Here is a 7,137-nt window from a genome sequence, read left to right as displayed (position 1 = left end):
GCAGCAATTCCAGCAGTCCATCTTCGATCAGCCTTCAGCAACTTGCTGACCAAGGCACAAAAGGGCCAAGAGATGAATTGTGGTCAGTTTCAACATATGCTATAGTCGGGGTAATACTGTATTTCCTTTCTTTTGCTGCGTTTCGTTCTACTCTGGAACTCTGTTCTTCGGGCCACTTTTATTTGCTCCACGCTGCATTTTGGTATGTGATAATGAGTCTTAACTCTAGCATCGATCGATATAGTGAAAGAAATATGGTTTTCTTAAATAGAATGACATACTTTTTCTGGCGGCATCCGAAAGCGCCTAAAAAGGAGAGTACGGCGATACAATACTTGTTATTTTTTTGGTTGAAGCTCTTCGCAAAATATCCAGGAAATATTTCAAAACTGAAAGGCAAATCAGCCGAAACCTGCTATTGCATTGTAAATATGTTCATGCTACTAGAATGAAATTTTCACTCTAGAGCGGAGTGTACGCTGATATGAAACTTCCTGGCAGATTAAAACTGTGTGCCGGACGGAGACTCGAACTCGGGACCTATGCCTTTGGAAGGTAGGAGACGAGGTACTGTCGGAATTGAAGCTGTGGAGATGGGGCGTGAGTCGTGCTTGGGTAGCTCAGTCGGTAGAGCACTTGCCCGCGAAAGGCAAAGGTCCCGAGTTCGAGTCTCGGTCCGGCATACAGTTTTAATCCGCCAGGAAGCTTCATGTTCATGCTAGCTACCTTGTTCTATCGAGTCTTTCGACTTTGAAACGGCTGTGTTGGCACGTTCCAAAAGCAAATACTTTTTTTTAAAAAAAAGCGTTTCGACTGTTTGCTTGTCTCACTGCAGAACTTGCACGACCTGTGGTCGCCTATCGGCAGGTCGTTTCTACGTGGTAACTTTTATACGGCAAATGGCGGCACGAGACATACTGCCACGGTAGGATCAGCCAGAGGAGTGACATTCGCATCTTACGTCGACATAAATTGCATCCTTAGCATCTGTCACTGCATCAGGTACTCGGGCGACTTGATTTCTAAAGTCGTATAGAATTTTGTTGGTTTACTCCGCATCGCTTCGGAATAGATACTAAGTTTCCCAAAGTGTTCGCTTTATTGACGGAGCAACGTTTACGAACCACGGTAATGTAAACTAGGCAGCTGAAAATCCACGCTGGATTCGTCTGGTACAACTCCAACGACCGTCAAGCGTACACCTTTGATGTGGCATCATACAAAATTCCATTGTGGGATCTTACTGCATGGCAGGGATGTTAAATCGAAATACGTATCCACGATTTCTTACGAACATTCGGTCTGTCCTTCTAGAAGAGGTACCACTAGATAAGCGACAGAACATGTGGTTCCAAGACGACGGCTATCCAGCTCATTCCTCCCATGGTGCAACTCAAATACTGAATGAAAAGGCCGTTGCATAGGACGGAATGTTGCAGTACAATGGCTGGCCATGCCTCTTCATTCGACTCCTCTTGATTTCTTTATATAGGGAACATGAAAGATGCGTTTTATCAGGAAGCCCCAACTACGCAAGACGATATGCGCCGTCGAATCGCCATAGCATGTAGCGGCATACCAACCAATGTAATTTTGTTTGTTCATATTAAAAATGTAAAAATTAATCCAGCTGTATTGAAGGTGTCGATCTTATTTTGGCAGCTAGTTTCGAGTTGTAACAACGTCATCTTCAGGCTCATACACTTGTTAACGTCAACTGCGTGCGGCTGATACCAGAAGCCAGTGGTGAGATATGGACGTGTTCCGAATGGAAGGTGGTTAGTAAGTCAAACAGAGTGTTAGCTCTGGTAGCACATCGAACGGGCGTGATTTCAGCACTTGTCTTGTCATTTCGAGATGGGCACATTCAATCGACAATTTTCAAAGATACAGTGGGACTGCAGCAAACGACGAGTATTTGGGTTGTATTTAAGTGGCTGAAAACCACGCACACTTTAAGGTTATGTACGACTGCGTTCTTCCACATGTCATTTGGCATTGGAATTTGGCGTGACAAACATTATGCCCCCGTTCTCGCTTTTGATCTCGTCTGAGGACGTGATCCATATCTGAATTAACGATCTGTAAATTCAAGTGACATACGAACAGTTTCTCTCACGCCCAAGGTCATGTTGCATAAGCCTGTAACGTTGCTTTACGTTTTTCTTTCTGCCGCTATTTCCAGTGGGGATGTTGAACGGTTTGATACTATACTTGTATTGTATAAAGGGCGATCCAAAAGTTTCTTTTCGAAGCCCTGCAGTCCACAATCGATACGCCAATCAGGCAAAACTGCCGCGAGTTTTGAGGCAAACACCTTACTGACCCGCCAGGTCGAGGAAACTACTTAAGTTTCAGTGGCGATGCACTAATACTGACTGAACCTCTACTGGAATCAATAATTTGAGAGAAGGGGTTAATAGACGATGGACGCTACATTGCAGAGTGCGGTAAGTTAGGAATCTTAGTCGGTGTCGGACCGTGTCCGGATGGCCGAAGCGCTTAAGGCTAGCGCTCATAAGAAGCGGTAAATCCGGATTCGAGTTGTGATTCGACACAAGTTTTCAATGTACACCGGTGCATTACCACAACGCCTGTGCGGCTGGAACTCACGAATTTCCACCCACCAATTCGCTTTCTTTCCCCATTCTCAATTTCACATTAATGAAGAAAAAATGGTTCAAATGGCTCTGATCACTATGAGACAACATCGGTGGTCATCAGTCCCCTAGAACTTAGAACTACTTAAACCTAACTAACCTAAGGACATCACACACATCCATGCCCGAGGCAGGATTCGAACCTGCGACCGTAGCGGTCACGCGGTTCCTGACTGAAGCGCATAGAACCGCACGGCCACACCGGCCGGCTTAATGAAGAGATCCGGTTGGTAAACCACACTGTGATGCTGCGTGAGGAAGTTCGTGACTGCCTGAAGCACAACCTCGTCAGACGCGAACCGTCGACCTTTCAAGGCTTTTTAACAGAGAGGCGTGATAATGGCTTGGGGAGAGATCAGAGCTATAGGTAGAATGGTAGAGTGTGTCCCACTGGAGTCGGCGCAACTTCTGTGTTACGGCATTTGCGAGATGGGGACGTGCGTTATTATGAAGTTGCAGCACCTATTGTCAGAGTTTTCCCGGACGTTTCGCTTTAAGTGCATACACAGTCTTCATTCTCCGATGGATGTCAACCGGTGCTTGTCCTTCGGCAACAAAGAAAAGAATAACAGCACTTTGGTCCAGCTTGGACGCATTTGGTAATGACGATGCCATAGTTCACGTTTCCACATTTACCTCACACACGTAGGAAAGACACATGTCGATGCTTACAAACCTGCATCGGAGTCCCGACACCTAGCATATACGCTGGATCAACGCCCTCTAACAAAAACTTTTATGCCCCTTTATATTTATCTACAAGGAAAAACCTTAAGTACTTCGCATTTTTAAACGTTATATTGCAATTTTTATACTTTTTGTTCCATAATGGCTGCCCTAGAACTTAGAACTGCTTAAACCTAACTAACCTAAGGACATCACACACATCCATGCCCGAGGCAGGATTCGAACCTGTGACCGTAGCAGTCGCGTGGTTCCTGGCTGAGCACCTAGAACCGCTAGACCACCGCGGCCGGCTGGTCACGTTTCCCTATCTCTATATGTGAACACTTAAGATCTGCTTAGCAATAAATGTATTCCCTTCACTGTTTTGCAATTAATCGAAGAATAAAAGAACACGAAGGCGCTGCGTCTGCAAGTTTATAGCACTTCAGATAAGGATATGCAAATGCAGTGCGGTAGAGACGACGTCATCGCAACTTATTTGTTCCACCACGCAGGCTCGCATCAGGCACTGTAGGTCACATGTGACAAACACATTTTCCTCACCCTACTTAAGCATATAAGGCAGAATTTATTACACTTTGAGACAGTATAGTACGCTGCTTGCAGTGAATGTTTTAATTTAAACTTCAGTTGTGTTGCTTCCGAGTAATTGCCCCACGGTTCTAAGCTCGTTTGGCGAAAGTTTTGACATCTCCGAAACCTGATAATACTAGCCACATTGCGGTAGTAATGGGCCATGTTCAGTGTCTGGAAGTATACCCCTCCAGTACAAAAGCTTCGGGTTTGGATTACTAAAAAAATAGAGAAAAGTTAAGGCGGTGGATTTATTGAATCAAATATTCTACTGAGTGTTTCTCGATTCTAGTACAATACGCAGTACATTCATACAATGCCGTAAAAATGTCAGGAAGTCTTATTTTTAACTCGTTAAAACCAAATGAATTTGAAATAAAATACTCCTATATTACGTAAATATCTTTCGTGGTGGGGGACTGTAGGTATTTTATTTGGTTATCATTTTAATGTGTGTGAAGCACGAACTGTTTTCCGTATAAATGCCAAGGAGTGCTTCGCCGAAAGCTCGTGTAGTTTTAAGCAATTGATGCGGTTGGAAACCCGAGAACATGTTATTCAGTGCTATCGCCGCGAGACTGTGCTTTCATGCCGTCACACTGAGTTTTTATACACTGATTTCTGAAAGTTTTTGCCTTTTATTCCTAACAAGTTCACTTCAAACCAAAGCTCGAGTAACCAACGCTTGTAGGATTCTTTGAAACCACGAACTGAAATAATCACTCCTTTGGTAATTTGGAAGAGATACAGATCCCGTTTTGCAGATAAAATTAAATCACTGTCTGTGAAACCGACCAAAAATTCCTCCCAGCAAAGCTTCAATTATTAGAATGCTCAAGGCCACTTTTATTAATTAGTTGAAAATGGAACACGATGCAGGATATCTAATAAACTGCTTTGAAATTATTTTTACAACCTGAATACAATACCATGAATCAGCAACAAACCATAAACCAGCAATGTCAACAGAAACAGCAGGAGAAACGAATAATTTTACATTGTTTCGTCGCAAAAGAAAAAAAAATGAGCCTATTACGACGCATTCTGCGTCGGTCTGTGGTTAAGTTATTGTTCTTCGCTCTGTTGCTTTACTGTCTCAGGCACTTTTCCTCTTTATCAATTATAACTTCTTACTCTTAAGAAAGCTGATAAGAGTAAAAATATGAAAAATAACTTAAATCTAGGAAAGAGGCGCCTCGTCCTACATCACATCCTGGCTGGAATGTAGGTTATGCTGTTACCCTTAATGTGAATTTCTACACTTGGTCGTTGAGCGGTGGGTTCGCATCGATTACACCAACTTTCCTCACAACTGATGATTTTCTCTAGAAGAGACACACTACGGCCTCACGTCTACCTCTTAACACCGACTGCTCACAGCTGACTGATCGAATGCACACCTGTTGTTTAAAATTGTCAGTCCCAGATGCCATCTTAGCTACGTCGAACACGTCGCTTAAAGGCCAGAAATGAAACAGCTGTCAGAACACTTTGGACGGACTGTGTATTTCACGACAAATAAATGGTTCAAATGGCTCTGAGCACTATGGGACTTTAAATCTGAGGTCATCAGACCCCTAGACGTAGAACTACTTAAACCTAACTAACCTAAGGCATCACACACATCCATGCCCGAGGCAGGATTCGAACCTGGACCGTAGTGGCAGCTCGTTTCCGGACTGAAGTACGTAGAACCGCTCGGCCACAGCGGCCGGCCATTTTACGACAGAAACCAAGTTCATAATCGACGATGGGGTGCTGGAAAGTGATACCTCCAATTTGTTTATGTGAAGACTCTTAAAGTGCCGGCAGGAGTGTCCGTGCGGTTCTAGGCGCTACAGTCTGGAACCGCGTGACCGCTAAGGTCGCAGGTTCGAATCTTGCCTCGGGCATGGATGTGTGTGATGTCCTTAGGTTAGTTAGGTTTAAGTAGTTCTAAGTTCTAGGGGCCTGATGACCTTAGAAGTTAAATCCCATAGTGCTCAGAGCCATTTGAACCATTTTCTTAAAGTGCCGGCCGCTGTGGCCGAGTGGTTCTAGGCGCTTTAGTCCGGAACTCCGCTGCTGCTAAGGTCGTAATTTCGAATCCTGCCTCGGGCATGGATGTGTGAGATTTCCTTAGGTTAGTTAGGTTTTAGTCAAGGGGACTGCACAGATGTTAAGTCCCATCGTGCTTAGAGAAATTTTAATCATTTGAACTCTTAAAGTTTTTTAAGTAAAACAAACGTTATTAAAATTCTACATCCTTTTTCACGTCTACATATTTATTTCGCAACATAGTCACCCTGGCGCCGAACATATTTCTCCCAAAGAGAGCCGAGTTTGTTGATACCCTCAGTGTAGAATGTTTGACGGGCAACCACCCTCTGCCCGCACCGCTTCGTCACTATCAGAGTGAAGTCCTCAGATGTGTTAAGCTCTGGAAAGAGATGCAAATAGGGTGGAGCTCAGTCGGAACTGTATTTGGGACGAACGATGACGGTGAACGCAAGTCATCGTATTGCTGCAGATGACGCAGAGCTGGCGTGTGCTCTGGCATTGTAGTGCTGAATGACAGCGTGCTTCGTGTGTGGAGGAACTCTTCTGCCGCCGTAAACTCGATTACTTCACGCAGTTCCTCACTCACAGACGTAGTTACGTTACACAACGCCACATTACACACCGCAACTCGGAACCCTCTAGCGACAAAGGACTGCAACTTGCATCAGCGGTGCGGGAAAGTTGACCCAGCAATATGCTTGATATGTAATACTTCAGCTGATGCCGAGAACACAATAAAATGTTCAGAGGCATTAATTTTCAGCATGCCCTCACAATTCATAAACTAGGGACAGGCCAAACTCATTACAAAAAAAGTCTGGGGATAATCTGTTTTCTCTCGTGAAAAATTCAGAATTTTATTTGACAAGCAAGTGTGCTAGTTTTAAGTTGCCAATTAAGAGTGTGCGGAGTTCATAAACTTTTTTCTCGTTTTTCACTTCTTTCAGCACAGTTGATGTTGCCCCGTTTTCGAGGTAACTTTGCCGTCCATAGTTTCTAATTTCTGTAAATGTATGCATGTTTTCTTAATTTGTCATCCGCTCATTGAGAAACTAGAGTACTGACTTGTCATTTTTCTGTGGTGTTTCGGTAGTAAGCGTTACCACAGGGGATTCAAGAACATGAAAAAAAAAATTGGCGAAGTTGACCCCGTTGACGTTGTCAGTTTTGCTCAAGC

At 44.0% G+C, this 7,137-nt stretch overlaps 1 non-coding gene across 1 annotated transcript; it reads left to right on the top strand.

Annotated features, from left to right (window-relative positions):
• Window positions 1-608: 608 nt before the first annotated feature.
• On the top strand, window positions 609-683 carry Trnas-cga (transfer RNA serine (anticodon CGA)). The gene has a single exon. It is a non-coding gene; the product is annotated as a tRNA-Ser (tRNA).
• Window positions 684-7,137: the final 6,454 nt, after the last annotated feature.

This window comes from Schistocerca gregaria, chromosome 9, assembly GCF_023897955.1.
Source record: "Schistocerca gregaria isolate iqSchGreg1 chromosome 9, iqSchGreg1.2, whole genome shotgun sequence".
NCBI lineage: Eukaryota > Metazoa > Arthropoda > Insecta > Orthoptera > Acrididae > Schistocerca > Schistocerca gregaria.
This window is presented reverse-complemented; position numbering and strand designations above follow the sequence as displayed.